This window comes from Elephantulus edwardii, unplaced genomic scaffold (assembly GCF_000299155.1).
Source record: "Elephantulus edwardii isolate Elephantulus edwardi_28Jun2011 unplaced genomic scaffold, EleEdw1.0 scaffold00085, whole genome shotgun sequence".
Classification (NCBI taxonomy): Eukaryota; Metazoa; Chordata; class Mammalia; order Macroscelidea; family Macroscelididae; genus Elephantulus; species Elephantulus edwardii.
In genome coordinates, this window is record NW_006399835.1 from 6,020,014 (window position 1) to 6,036,713 (window position 16,700).

The window sequence follows — 16,700 nt, forward strand, 5'->3', positions numbered from 1 at the left end:
AGAACTGTTTAAGAGCGACATATGAATGGGTATTCTTGCCATTACAGAAGTCCACAGTGAAGGCTGCATAGTGGAGTGGTCTTGGTGGGGAGGGGTTGCTTTTCTTTTTCTTTTCAAGAAGAGAGAATTGAGGAGGGTGTGGGTGGGGAGAAAAGTGCAACAATGAATGACTGGAAACCCTAAATGTCTGTAAACATTCATTAAAATTAATTAAAAATACAAATATTAAAAAATAAAGAAAAAAGTTATGCTGCAATTCCAAATAGACGTAATTAAAATTCACCAGCTGCTCCTTGGGAGAAAAATGGACAATCTCCTCCCATGTTATTTACTGTCTGTACTAACCCTCTGGAGGGTCAGCTGTGGATAAGTTCTGACTGGATGGCACACAACAACAACAATAACAGTAATTCAGTCCCAGACATTCCTTTGAGGCCAACTCATAGGGACTTTCCACTGGGCTTCTGGGGTTGTAAATTTTAATGGGAGTTTTGTAGATTGAATTCTAACTGGCAGAGAAACTAGGCCTTTTGGTTCAGAGTGAAGCCCATTTCGGACGACCCGTGGTCCTTCCTAAAGTTTACAGTCAAGAAAACAAAAACAAAACAAAAAAATACAAAGGACTCTATGAAGCAGCTCTTTTTTGTCTTATGGGGTCATTATGAGTTGATATTTACAAGATATGCTTAACAAGAACAACATATATCTGAGTCTCAGGATGATGTGAGGTCAAGTTACTGACATTTACATTTTAATAATATTCCCTAAGTAATTCTAATGAGCAATTGGAGTTTAATACAAATAGTTTAGACCGTTTGGATACTCAAGATCAATGAGACAAGACCTTTGCCTTCAAAAAGTTTTCATTCTCTAATCTTTCTACAGTGGCTTTTTCATAGAATAACTCTACAGATAAACTTCTAGGAAATAGATTTTTAAAATCATTATTAAATGAAGTAAATATTATTAAAACATACATGAAATATGAGATCACAAGTTAAACACAAGTTGCAAATGACCATATATAACAACAACACTTTCTAACATTGTCTTTAAACTCAAACTTCATTATGTTTCCAAGGCTATAAATTGTCATAGGAGGACAGGATGCAACTACTCTTCTTTCCCAATTAAGCTCACTACTGACGACCACTGTAGAGTTCCTAGACGACCGTTTCTCAAATTTTAGACATTATAGTACCTACCTGTGGTGTCTTAAACGTGGATAATTGGCTCTTCTAGCCCCCACTGAGACAATGATCTCTAGCTACCTTAACTGTGGACACATAGTTGTAAACCATTGACAGCTTTGGGACCAATATAAGAGAATGATCTCCACACTGTGGAGTGTGTACAAACACCATCACAGAAGCTGTAGTGTGACTGGCCCAAGCATGCTGGAGGTTGAGAAGTTGTCTGGACTGAGAAATTATATACAGTGGACTAAGTATCCAGCTGCATCAATCCTGGCCCACCGCTCACAAGTTTCTGCAAAAAACTGACCTATATACCTATGGTCATGTGAGTCATTCCTTTCATAGGTCTGAGTCTATGGATGATATTCTAGCAAATCACCAAAATCAAGGGCCATACAGGAATTGGAATTCTGAGCCATGGACAGAGCTGGTAATGTTACAAATTATGGGCTTATTCAGCTGGTTAAGCACTTGGGATTATGTTGACCCTAGACCTCTTAGAGATAGTCTGCTACTATTATAACAGAATAAATAACATTTGCAAATTTAGCTTAGAAAAAAACTTTTCTTTAATATTAATTTAGATTTGTTTAGTCGTTTCCTTAAATCTGGAATGAGAATGGATACAAAATGCTTGATGAAGGGCATGGCAGGGGTTCCAGACCTACAGGCATGTTGTAACTCCATACATAGTACATCACCAGGTGATATGAATAGGTCACCCTGAGACTCTTCTTGGACCTTAAGTATAGACTTTTCCACCTCCACAACTCGAAGGATGGAGCTTTTCAACTTCATCTCTGCTTGGAGTTAAGAGAGCTACTTGGGAGGTTGCAAGATAGAAAAGGTCTGTAGGATGCAAATTAATGAAACACATTATAAATTAATTATTGTATGAAAATCAAAATAAGGGAAGAGAGGGAGAAGTGAAAAGAAAGAAAGAGAGATGATTACAGGGGAGTGGTGAGTGGGTGAGGGAGAAAGAGTTGGGGAAGATCAGTGGGGACTTGAGAAGACAATGTGATAGTAGGCACGCATGTTGTTGTTGAGTACCATTGACTCAGAATTGACCCATAGCTGACTCTCCAGTGGGTTTTCAGAGGTAGTAAATTGCACGGGAAGAGATTGCTCATCCTTCTCCCATGGAGCATCTAGTGGATTCAAACGACATGCCTTTGGGATTGTAGTGCAGTTTCTTGCCACTAGGCCACCAGAACTCCCCAGGTGGTAGTTAATTGTTTGAAGAAGAGTATGTAAGAGAGATTGTGTGAGGCAGAGTGTACATGGATCAAGCAGAGTGTATATAAGTGGTCATACGCAAATCAATTTTAAAAAGTGGAGGGAGATTTAAACCCTCCTTAGACCCACCTTTGACCATTTTTGATTGAAGAGATGCACATTTGAAATAAGGGAAGGCAGGAAAGGAAAGGAATGAACAGAAGAAAGGAAGTTTTAAAACAGAAACAATTTTTTTGGCTACTGAGGCAGGGTAAATTTGGTGCCCACAGGAACCCATTTCCAGGACATGAGGTTGGAGGGAGCTGGTGAATACGCTCACTCTTATTAATCACCTGATCAGCAGGCACAGAAGTGAGAGGAAAACAACAATGGACACGCAGGCTGAACTTGTATGCACTCTTTCAGCACTGTCAACCTAGCATGCACAGATGTATGAATAAGTCGAGAAGGGTTGCTATCTTGAGCAGCAGGAAGTCATGAGGACTCTTGGCTTGCTGACTTGGCTCCATTTAAGGGACCAACAGGTCTGGAAAGCAGGGAGAAGTGCAGATTCCTGAGTTTGAGACTGATGCCCATTTGAACCTAGCCACAGACGGTAGGGAGTGAGTTAACCTGAACACAACCAGATGAAGATGATCCATGCTGTGAGCTGGGGCTGATTGCTGCAACCTGATGGCTTGTTCTGGACTTGTCTTTGCTTGTGGATGCAGATGTTCAAATTTTCCAAGTTGAATAGAGATTCTTCAACAAAAGGGATATGCTTGTTCCCTCAGGGTACTGGTTACATAGGAATGGGCAAATCAGAAATTGGCTATCTAAAATGCGGAACTTAAGGCATGAGGCATGAAGTGGCTGGCTTATCAGCTTTCATGAATATAGTGACCATTAAGATAATTGAAGGGGGAAAGCAATATACATGAATGAAATACAATGATGATTAAAGATTGTATAAAACAACGCACATTGAAATAGAATATATATGAATGATAAAAATATTCATTTATAACAAGAGTATGTTGTTGTTGTTAAGTGCTGTCAAGTCATGGGCAACTCATAGGGACCCTATGAACAAAAGACCTGAAAGCTTGTATAATTTTCATCCTTTCTCCAGGTTCACAGGGTTTCTGGAAGCAAACTGTCTCAGAAGTGGATGCCACTCCTGCTTCCAAGCTTGTTTTAATCGGGAGCTCCATCAAACACTGTCCACCATGGGTAACCATTATCACATTTGACACATCAGTGTCATAGTGTTCAGCTTCACAGCAACCACGTGTTACCTCTGTACAACAAGTGGACAGATTAGGACTATAAGACCTAAGAGCCCTTAGTATTTCATAATTGTCCCTCCTCAAGATGTGAAAGGCCATCCTAAGGTCCAGCTGGAACTGTGTGTTGTTGTTCTATGGGATATAAATAGCTTAAAACCCGAGCTAGGATTTCATACAGCTAGAGAGAATGTAATGCTGTATAATAACTTTGGAAAACTTCGGTAACTCCTAATAAAGAAAAAAAAAAGGTGTAAAAATCAATAATTAGATTAATTCTATGAGCAGAAAAATGAACATTTCTACATTCACCCAGATCTACTTACAATTATAAGAGTTACTGGAGCATCTACAACCTTTTCAAGGGAGCCATGTAAAATACTGTAATTTTATAGTGGATGATTGTTAATGGGACTTACTGACCCATGATGCCAAGAGCGGTAAAACTTGTCCAAGAAAGTCCCTGGCAGGATGAGGCAGCAGAGGGGAAGAAACTGTTCTGATTAAAAATTCTATCTCCTCAGTTGTTACTTGTTTTATTTTGATCCTGATTTGTACTCTTATTTTTCCAATAAACCCCATAACTGTGTGTTTCGCCTGTGAGTTCTGTATGACTGGAGCAATGAATTATAATTGTTGTTGTTGGTTTTTACCATCAAGTCAGAACAAACCTATAGCTGACCCTCCAGCAGGTTTTCAGAAGCAGTTAGTCACATGGGAGGAGATTGTCCATCTTTCTCCTGTGGAGAAGTGGGATTTGAACCAAGTGACTTTGGGATTACAGCACAGATTCTTGCCATTACAGAATCAGCAGAAAAGAACCTTGAGCAATGTTTGAGAGTTGGTAAAGGTAGTTGACTAAAGAAAATGTGTCTATCTACTTCATAGAATCCAGTCTTGACTGATGTTGATATTGTTAATACTAAATCTCCTTCTCCCTTGTGAAGAAAGTGGGGGTCAGTTGAGTAGCTATAAAATCCTGACTAGCTATAAAATCCTTGAAGTTATTCAGTATCTGGAAACATTTCATTCTGTTTTACATAAGGTCTCTATGATTTGGAACTGACTTAACAGAATTTAGCATCAAAAGCAATAATTACAGGTAATCTAGCACAGGCATTCACTTTAAGAAGTCAGTGTAGGTTGTTAATGTATTTATGAAAATGCTATATTGGTCCAGATTCCTTCAGGGTGTCTTAAACACTTGGAATGTGCTTGGGGGTCTAAGGGCAAACTGGATCATCAGTGACTCTGCTCCTAGACTAAAAAGCCTGGGAGATTGTAGATGAAGAAACAGTTGGGTTGTATTAAGAAAAATGTTGAGAGAAAAGCACATGAAGAGTGGAGTACACTCAGGGTGGGGGTGGGGGTATGTGGGGGGATTGTATACCAATGAAGAAGGTTTTCTTTTGCTTTTCAAGGAGAAGAGTGAATTGGGCATAGGGGTGGGGTGGGCGGGGAGAAAAGTGCAACAATGAATGAATGGAAATCCAAAATCTTTGCAGATTTTCATTGAAATTAATAATAATAATAATAATAATAATAAAGAATTTTGGAAAGAGGCACAAACATATTGTTTGGGCTACAGTGTACTCCAGTGACCTCTGATCTAAGTGATTGGCTTAATAGCAGGCCCATTTTTATAAAAGATTACATCTTTGCTGGAATCCACAATGAGAATGCTTGGTACCATCACTCAGGAGACCAGGAGATGTATTGCTGTATTGCATTGGGTAAGTATGTTCTCAGGTACCTCTGCAAATTACTGAAGAGTAGTGATGTCAGTTTGAAGACTAACTTGTGTCTTATTAGAGCTGTAGTCTTTTTCATCACTTGCTATGCATCTGAGAGCTGGACAACGAATAAGGATGACAGACTAAGAATTGATGCCTTAGAACTGTGGTGTTGGAGAAGAGTACTGAATATTCTTTGGACTGCCAAAAGAACCAATAGATATGTTTCACAGAAAGTGTAGCTAGGATTCTCCTTGGAGGCAAAGATGAGAAAGCTTCATATTTCATCATTTGGACATGTAGCTAAGTGAGGCTATTTGGAGAGTGACATCATGTTTGGAAAGATGGAGGGTTGGTTAATGACGGGAATTTCTCCAACAAGATAGATTAACACAATGACTTAGAAAATGAGCTCAAATGTGCCGGAGGTAATCAGGACGCTACAAGGTAGGACAGCATTCAGATCTGTTGTTCACAGGATTGTTAATGAGTTTTCCTTGACTTGACAACAGCAACAGTAACGACAACTTTTTTGCTCAGGGGGCCTAGTGGTAAGAAATTGTCCTGCTAACTTTAAGGCTCACACTTGAAAATTGCTAGCTGTTCCAGAGGAGAAAGAAGGACAATTTCCTCCTGTGCAATTTATTTATTTTCTTTTTTTTAAATTTTATTGTTTAAATAATTTTAATGAACATTTACAGAGAATTTGGATTTCCATTCATTCATTGCTGCACTCCTCTCCCCACCCAGCCCTCTCCCCCCGCCCCACAGTTCTCTACTCTCTTTCAAAAGTAAGACTCCCTCCCAGGTACACAATCCCCCCGCACCTCTCCCACCGCCCCAAGTACATTCTCCTGTGCAATTTAAACCCTCTGAAAACCTGCTGAAGGGGGTCAGCTATGAGTCAGTTCTGACTTGATGGTGCACTAATATCTTTTTCAATCTGCATGTGAGCTTTGATTCAAACCCAGTGCTGCTCACTGAACCACTGCACAGTGAAGAATGAATGCTGTAGACTTGTCACCCTCTGGTCGGTCCTCTTCTTCCAGCACCAATATCTTTAGTGACTATGGAAACAAAACACTAAAACAGACAGTCTTGTCAAGCACATTGTATGAAAGAAGTTCCTTGCATATCACACTTAGGAATGTTGAAAAATCTTTCAAGCAGAATACTTTTTTTAAATGAAATGTACATTTTAGAAATGCCAACTTAATGTCTAAAATGGGTTAGAAACAAAAGCCAACAACACTGCCAATTCCAATTCATGCTGACACTCTGTCAGGTTTCTAAGCCTTCTGTCTGGTTTCTGAAACTAACATTTAGTGAGACATTGACTCTTCTTTCTCTTGCAAAGCAACTGGTGAATTTGAACTGTTGAACTTTTGGTTAGCAGTCCAATACCTAATGTACTATCTGACCAGAGATCCTTTTAAGTTGGGCCAGAGAGAAAGGAATAAGACCAAAGAAACTTGTCACAAAGTGACATCTGTGAAAATATGGGCTGTAGTTACAGTCCCAAGGAAAACAAACACTTCTATGCAAAGTCAGGGCAAAATGGAATAATTTTCTAAAACACGTGTTACAAATATTCTCATGGGATTTGGTACTAAAGGCATCATCTTCTAACTCTAATCACAAGATCATACTCAAATACACACACACAGACACACATACACACACACATTGTACTGATGATATTCTTACAGATTGAGATTATAAATATTAAGCTAATTAAACTTTTTGGTAGTTATATATTTATGTAAACTCAAAAGTGTTAAAATTATATATGTTATCAGTAACTTTATAAATCTTATGTTTACTTGTTTTGGGAGATTGATTGATTGATTGGTTTGGGAATAATTCCATTAGCTAATTATGTGGTACAACGTCATCACTATTGTTGTTAGGTGCTATCCATTCAGTTCCTGTCAAGAAATGCTGCCTGATCTTGTATCATCTTCAGGACCTATGCAATACTGATTGCAACCAGTACATCAATTTTTCTTTAGAGTCTTGCTCTATTTTGATGACTTGCCAGTTTTCTAAGCATAATGTCCTTCTCCAGAGTCTGGCCCTTTCTGATGTCCAAAGTATATGAGATGAAACTTCAACATCCTTGCTTCTAGAGAAAGCTCTGGATCCTTTCTTCCAAATAAGACTTTCCCCCCTTCATTCTATTCTCAATACTTTTCACTAACACCACAAAACAAAGGTATCAATTCTTATTCAGTCTTCTTTATGTATTGTCAGACTTTCACATGTTTATCAGGTGGTTGAAAACAACATGGCTTGGGTCGAGGGTGTCTGAGTCTTCAAAGTGACATTGTTGCTTTTTAGTGTTTTGTCATGTCACTAATGTTCTGGTGATGTGCCATTGTGTTGGAACTGACTCATAGCTGCCTCTCCAGCGAATTTTTAGAGGCAGTAGATAGCACACAGGAGGAGATTGCCCATCTTTCTCTTGTGCAGCAGCTGGTAGATTCAAATTACCTTCCATTGTGTTGGCAACGGAACGCCTTTCACTATTCCACCAGAGCTTCCTCAGATACATATTAGTATATTATATGTATTATCATATAAGGTATATATTAGTATAGCATAAATATATAAAAAATAAAATAATTATATATAATACATTAATATATAATATATTATAAATATATATTTATCATATACTAATATATATATAATATATATCCTAAGGTATATATTAAAAATGAATGATTGTTATAAGTCAGCGATCTCTCCAATTCCTCCAGAGTTCCCCAATTTAATAATATACATGAATTATAAGTGAATTCCTTTATGATTTTTTTTTTATTATTATTAGAGGCTACGCTTTTCTGGGTAACATATCCTAAAGCAAAATGTAAGGCAAACTGCTACTGTGTGTGTACTGAATTCTGAGTAGAAAATATTGTTACCATTAGCTAATATGCCTATTTGTTCAATCTTTACCTCAGTGAGAGATAATCTTTACCTGTGTCAAAATTTTTTGTTATATTTCATTTAAGGGTTAATACAAAAGTACTGTGCAAGACTTTGTATAAAATGGCTTTCTTATTTATTTGATGGTTTCTTACAGAATGAATGAAATTGTTAATATAAAGCTAATTAAACTTCTTGAAATTATGTATTTGAACAAATTCAAAAGCACTTTCTGCTTTGAAAATATCACCTGGTTTATTATTTCTGTTATTACTTATGTTGTCTGAACAAAATAGAGAAAGTCAATTACCTAACATTGTGGTTAAGCTTCAGAAATGGAATACTTTTTTCCCTGTCATTCTTTTTAATTGAAAAATATCTACCTTGTATTTGAAAACACTGTCGCGTCAAAAAGGAGGATCTTATAACTGGAAAGAGTTTCTTATTCAAATTGACTTATGCTTACTGATTTTTGAAGCATCAATGCTGAGAGGGTGGCAGCTCTCCATAATTTCTTCCTAAGGAAATTTATCCCTTCAGTTTCCTGGGCTGGCAGAATTTAACTGCTGCTTCCAAGATGAAAAATGGAAAATTCTTTAGAATTGGTCAATAAATAATGGGCTGCATTTTACTTAGAAGTATATAGTTCATGTTATTAATTTTCAGAAATTTGAGAAATTAATTTTGCTTTCCTAGTCTTCACTTTGTCTTTTAATGATTTCCTCTCCCAAATGAATTTGTTGAACACAACGGAGTATGTTATGTTCATTATTCTTGTATCATAATGCAACAAGAAACTAAGTAAGTTTTCAACAAATCATCTCTGGTATAGTGCCCAGAAGACAGAGTAGAACTCTTGGAAACACCATAGTGTTTTCAAGGCTGTAAATCTTTTTGGCAGCCACTTGCCATATCGTTCTCTTGAGGAGCAGCTGGTGAATTAGAACCATCAACTTGTTGGTTTACATCTCCAGATTAATTGTGCAATTGAGCTTCTTGTTTTATAATTAGTCATAATTATTCTATATATTTTTACTATCTTCTGATTTTGATTTTTTTAGAACTTTATTAATACGTAAAAATGAAACAAACCGGCTACTAGTTTTATAGACTTACATAAGATATGTTTTAGTGCATGCAGCAAAGGATGATATTTCTGATGATTGAACTTTTCAGTTTAAAGCACTGCTGTCCATCCATCCACAACCACTCAGATGCTGCTCATTTCCAAATGTATGCTGGCATATTTCCTGGGTTCTTGGTTGTGGCTCAGAATTTAGGATCTCATGATATTAAACATGTATTCAATAAAGAAAACCTATGTTTTTATTCCAGTTATCTATTTTGCAAATAGGAAAAATTTTTCTAGGAAAGAATATAGACGGAAACGGAGTGTATGTATAATTTGGAACAATCTAGTCACTTCGATTCTGGCTGAAGATATTGAGCTTCACTATCTTCTACAAGATACAGACAGATTGATTACTGTGTAGTTTCTTCAGTGAAATGTACATGTACACTCACTATATTCTTAGATGCCGTGAAGTAGGTGGCAGATGCCATAATCGTATGCATGTTGTAAGGCCCAAGGGCTTCTTCCATCCTTGCCAAGGGGAGAGTGCTAACCTTCTCTCCTTTCATAGAACACACTATATTCTTTTTTTCTTTAAAAAATGTGCTTGCAAGGAATACATATTTTGGTTGTTCTTTACTCTTCTGTGATCTCCAGCCTCATTTCTGTTACTAAGGGCGTACCTTCTAGCAGTGGATCTCTTTTCAATGGAGCTTTGGTGGCATAGACCTTAGGGAATAGTGCTGCTAATCCAAAGGCAAGGAACGCAATTAAGGATTGATGCCTCTTTGGTAGTTTGAATCCACTAGGAGCTCTGCAGGAGAAAGATAATCAGTCATGAATTGTTTCTGCGTCCAAAGCAATGAGAGTTGTATCTAACTCACAGGGAAATATTGACTCTACAGATGGGGAACATTGCCTTGAAATATTAATTAAGACTCTGAGTTGTAATCAATAGAAACTCAACTTGAAGTAGTTCCTTGATAGTTCTGGGATGTAGTGAAAAAGAAGCAAATATTATTAAGGAAAAGGAAGACATGTGGAGGTACAAAGGCAATATGTGACACTATTAGTAATGACACATATTAAACAATCTGGTATTCTTAATAATAACACATACTAAAGTCCAAGTGGATACGTAGGCTAACAGGAAACATGTGTAGGTCAATGAGAGGTTTAGCATATAATATATCTACATATACATCTGTATGTGCTGTAAATATATTCATATATTAAGGAACAACAGAGAGCACAATTATGAAAAATTCTTTGATCTAAACAAATACTTTCAGAGAATAAGTTACTGGGTCTGAGAAGTTAGGTTCTCAGTCCTGGAGCTCATCAAGGTCAATTGGCATCACAGAGTTAACAAAGACAATGCCAAATACCCTACTCTGATGAGTAGTGACTGTTGTTATGTGCCGTTGAGTTACCTGAGACTCATAGCGACCCTATGTACAGCAGCCCTAAACCCTGCTCTGTCCTGTTCCAATATTATTGTCTCCAACACACCTATCCCCATGACCCCAGTGACTGAATCAATCCATCTCATCAAGGGTCCTCCTCCCCTACGCTGTGCCTCCACCTTCCCAAGCATGACGTCCCCCTAGAGTCTTAAAAACTTGTGAGCAGTTAATTTAAGTGCTACTATTGCTGTCTCCACAAAGTAAAACAGAATGTAGAAAATAAAAGACTATTATTCTTTTGGATTAATAGTCCACATGAACATTAGGTCTAGGGCCTTGTGTTCAGAAGAACTAAATTGTACCTGGTTACTACTTCTGACTGCTCTGAAATGAATCACATTAGAAAGTCATTGGTAGAGTGAGAAGAAAATATGGGGAAAAAATAAGAATCATACAGAATACCAAGTTTTCTGGCCTGATAGAGACTGGTAGAAACCCTGAGACTACAGTCTTAAGTTACCTTTTAAACCTGGAATGGAAATAACTTCTGTGACTGAACCTTGAGCCAAATAATACTCAAGCAAAACTCAAACTCATTACTATGGAGACAAATCTCACAGCTGATCTTCCGTTGGATTTCCAGAAGGCTTAATTTCACAGGAGCAGATTACTTAACATTTTCCCTTGGAATAACTAGTGGCTTTGAAATGTGTTTATGTTAGCAGAGTGCCTTCCTACAGACTGACTACACCACTAGACCTCCCTCAGGCCAAACAATAGACAGAGCTATAAGATTATTAATTACACAGAGAGGAAAGCACTTCTTATTACAGTCAACCCCACAAAACCAAAAGAACAGAATCTTCCCAGTGACAGAAAACACAGGGAGGAAGCAGGAAGAGGGGTGCCACAATGTGGGGATTATATCCAATGATATGAATCACGAAGTATATGAACGATTGAAACCAATTTGTTTCATAAACTTTCACTCAAATCACAATTAAAATTTTAAAGGTAAAAGAAAACAAAATCACAAGTTGACTCTGGTTGACAACATATGCTAGATAAAATATTCTAACTATCTAAACATGACTACAAGTCTACCATGTTTTGGACATGAAGATAGATGAAGATCAACTTTTTTTCTAAAATACATTAATTACAATGAACAATAGATCCTGTTATTTAAATGATAATACCTAGTATTTCACATGAAGAAAACAACAATTTAACAATAGTAAATTTTAAAATGCACACACACACACACACACACACACACACACACACACAGAGAAAATGATCCTTCTGATACTAAAAATAGTAATTTAGAATCATTGTTATTGTGTATGGTTAGACCAATCCCTACTTGACCTTCCAGAAAATATTCAGAGTCAGTAAATTGGTAAATTGCAGGGGAATTGATTGCCCATCTTTCTCCCACAGGGTAGCTGGTGGATTCAAACCACGTACATTTGCATTGGCCAAAACTCCTTACTTACCATTTAGTTTTTGTCTTATTCATGATCTATTGTGAATTCTGTTAGAAACCATAAATATCTCATTCTCTTTACAGAAGTCAATGATTCTAAAGAACATTTGCAAAGATATTTAAATATTTTAAATGGACTATCTCCAAATAATAATTCTACTTATAAAAAAGAACTCATGAATAAAAATCAAAAGGTTAGTGTCTTTGGTAAAATGTAAAGTGGAAAGCATTAAATATAATGGTATTTTGTGTTGTTCCTCATTTCTATGTATCCTTAAGTTTATCTTCTATTCTTTTTATTTCTCACTTTTTTTTTCATTAACAGTATTATCTGTGCTATCACATTTTGAAAGAATCAGTCAGTAAGGAATATAAACCAGGCTTTTGAAAGTAGAGGTCAATAACATGGGTGTAGCAAATTATCCTTTGCAGTTGCCACTGATTTTTCTAGTTAATTATCATTGTAATTGTTCTTGTGTTAGTTCTATGAACTTATGGCATCTTGGATTTGTTTTAAAAGATTTAAAAGTAAAGACTTTTTTTATTTAAAGAGTGATCTAAGCAATTTTACTGAAAAAAAACTTTTTAGGAAAATAGAGGAAATATGAACTGGACAGATTATTGAGCAGAAGAGATTTGACTACAGTAATATTTTGAAGCATACTAATTCAACAGAGTGACAACTATAATATCAACAGCTATTACTGAAGTAAACATTTAAAGACTGAGAATTATTATTCCTGTCTTTGTTATCTAATGAGGCTTTAGCAGAAGTAATACAAGGGAGGTACTTTTAAAAAACAGACATTTATTTTCTCACAACTGGAGGATAAATGTTGAAATAAGCACTCAGATGTATCCATTCCTACTTTCTTGGGAAGATAGAGCTGACTGTTGCTTGGTTTCTTGTCTTGCAAACAGGACACACATAGTGTCTTTCTTCTCCTAGAGCATTTAAACAGTTCCTTTTATAAGGGAGTTCTGGTGGCCTGGTGGCAAGAAGCTGCATTGCAATCCCAAAGGCATACGGTTCAAATACACCAACTGCTCCATGGGAAAGGATGAGCAATCTCCTTTGGGGCAATTAACTGCCTCTGAAAACCCACTGGAGGGTCAGCTATGGGTTAATTGTGACTTACCAATACTCAACACACACACACACACACACACACCCCAAGGTACACTTTGTTAATCCACCAGCTGCACTGTGGGAGAAAGATGAGCAATTTCCTGAACCATTTACTGCATTTGAAAGCACACTGGATGGTCAGCTATGAATCAGTTCCAACTAGACAGTGCTTACTAGCAAAACTCCTTCTATAATTCAGGAAAGAACAAACACAGTGCCCATCCTAATGCAAATTGCTATAATTTACTAGCAATTCATTTGGAAAGGAAATAAGTATATTTAAGAAGATTGGTAAACTACTACTTTTCACTGATGAATCAAAATTTTTAGTATAGTCCTCATTAAAATGAGTATCCTTTTAAAAACCATTATAGTGGTTCGTGTTATGGTTTATACTTATAGAAAAATGTTAGTGTTTTTGGATCTTTTGGATGTTGGACATTATGAGCCAAATATATATATATACACACACACATTAAAGGAAGAGTAGGAGAAATAAGTGCTTTGAGAGTTCCTAGAAAATATACCAAGTTTAGCCTTTTTATTCCTTTTGTATGGATAATAGGTTTTTCTCTTTATTTCCCTAGGACTTGGATGTTGTGGGTGATGAAATGCAGTGTCCTCCTTTACCCTTCAAGGACTATAACACTCCGTATGGATTGCATCTCAACATCAAGAAAACAAAACTTCTCACCACCAGATCAATAGGATACATCATCTAAGAAAGAGGAAAGGTAGAAATTGCCAATGATTTTATCTTATTAGAATCCACAGTCAACAACCTTGGTACCTGCAGTCAAGAAATCCAAATATCCCATGGATGGACAAAAGAATGAATAAATATGTGTTGGAAAGTGCAGAGTAAGATGTTCCTTAGAGGTAAAGATGTTGGAACTTTATTTCACATACTTTGAACATGTTAGGAGGTTCCAGTCCTTGGAAAAAGGTGGAGGGTTAGTGAAAGAGGGGAAGACCCTCAATGAGATGAACTGACACAGTGACTGTAACAATGGACAGAGTGTGACAGAGATGACGAGAATGGCTCAGGATAGGACAGATTTCAGATCTGCTGTTCATAGGGTTGTTACAAGTTGTGCGCAACTCAAAGTACCTAATAACCTTCATCCTTGTTGTTTTATCTTTTACTAACCCTTGAAAAAAATCATTCAGAGAAATTGCTGGAGGCCCAGTAGAAATATTGGCAGGTGAAGAACAATGCTAACCAGATTTTCTTCATAGAACACTGGATAAAGTCTAAGGATGATAGAAGAATTGATGTCTTTGAGTTGTGGTGCTGGAGAAGAGTACTGAATATTACTATGGACAACAAGTTTGGAAGCAAGAGTGGCATCCACTTCCATAATAGCTTGCCTCTGGAAACCCTGTGAACCTGGAGAAAGGATGAAAGTCACACAAGTGTTGAGGACTTTCATTCATAGGGTCGCTAATGAGTCACCTACGACTCGACGGCACTTAACAACAACAACCAGGAGGACAAACAGATTCCTCTTGGAGAGAAAGAAACCAGGCTGCTCTTTGGAGGCAAGGATTCTGGAGCTTCATCTGAGATACCCTGGGTTCTTGGAAAGGAAACTCTTGCTTTGGAGGTGGAGGGAAAGTGCAAGAGAGAAAGATACTGGATGAGATGGACTAGGGTAATGGGGGTAGGTGTGTCAGAGACAATAAGGTTGGCTCAAGACAGAGCAAGGTTCAGAGTTGTACATAAGGTCACTATGAGTCACAAGTGACTGGATGACACATAATAACAACAAGTGACTCAGCTGGGCAGATGGCTCCCTGCTGCTATACTGAACTCCCAGGGAATGAAGGTGTCATCACAAATAAGAGTTCAAAGATGTCCCAGATGGCTTTCTCTCAGTTATGTCATATAAGGAAGGTAATTTAAAAAATGCATTTCTGCCCCTGAATGCGTTTGTTTCTCCAATTCTCTAAATGGACCCTGAGAAAGCCTTGTGACTCCAGCTCTCATATCCCTCAAAAAACAATCATCTTTTATTTACTTAATTAGAAAAAGTTGAGTGAGTTCTGGTGGCTTAGTTAGTGATAAGGAGTTACACTGCCAATCCACAGGCATGTAGTTAAAATCCACCAGCTGACCCAAAAGAGAAAACTGGACAATCTCCTTCCATGTGGTTTACTGCATCTGAAACCCCACTGGAGGGTCAGCTATGAATTGATTCCTATGCAATGATACATAACAGCAGGCTAATTTATGTAAATGGTTTCTATTTACATCAACAAGGTATGGACATTAAGATACCTACCCACATTTTGGGAGGGGCATAATTTAATCCATAACAAATTTTAAAGTTAGCAAAGGCATGATACCACTGACAAAACAGAAGAATTTGTAGAAAATTACTAAATCATTTTTTAATTGAATCCTCAAAATTGATTGTCTATGTATAAATGATAATATTAAGTACATTTTGAAATATATATATATATGTATATATATATATATTCATACTATAAGTTTCTAGATTTTCTCAAAGAAATTAATGTTACTTTTTCTTACTAATGTGGTTCATTGAATGGTCACTGCATAGGTATTGTTTAAATGATTTGGTTTATTCTTTGCTTATTATATCTTATTATACTATCATGTTTTCTTTTAGCTTTTATATCTTTATTACTAAAATTGTTATGTTTTAATATTTATTTATTTAGGATAAGTGTGTAACTTCATAATCTTGTCATTGAAATCTGAGTGTTTTGTATCTATTTTTTTAGGGTGATTTAATTTCTTTTCAAAGATGAAAAAGTTACTGCTAGAAATTGAGTAATGTGCATTTGTTTATATTGTGAAGACAGAAGGTTAAAATTTCTAGTGAAAACAACATATATGAGTTGAAGGCAGTTTCATTTGCACAGTGTCTTGACATTTCTTATACATTCCTCAATCAATAGTGGTTTGTAACATTATTATTTGATTATATAATAATGTGTCTCTGCAAGAAATCACTGAGTGGTTCAAACAGTTAAAAACTCGGCTATTAACTACAAAGTTGGTAATTTGCACCTATCCAGAAGAACCTTGGAAGATAGGGCTGGCAATATATATGTAATTTTCTTTTTTTAAAACCCCATAAATCTTGTGGAGCACAGTTCTAGTCTGAGGAGATTTCCATGAAATAGAATCAAGTTAACCACAACTGATTTAGAATTATTTGTTCCATATTTGTATACAGTGACATTATCTATCTATCTTTCATATAT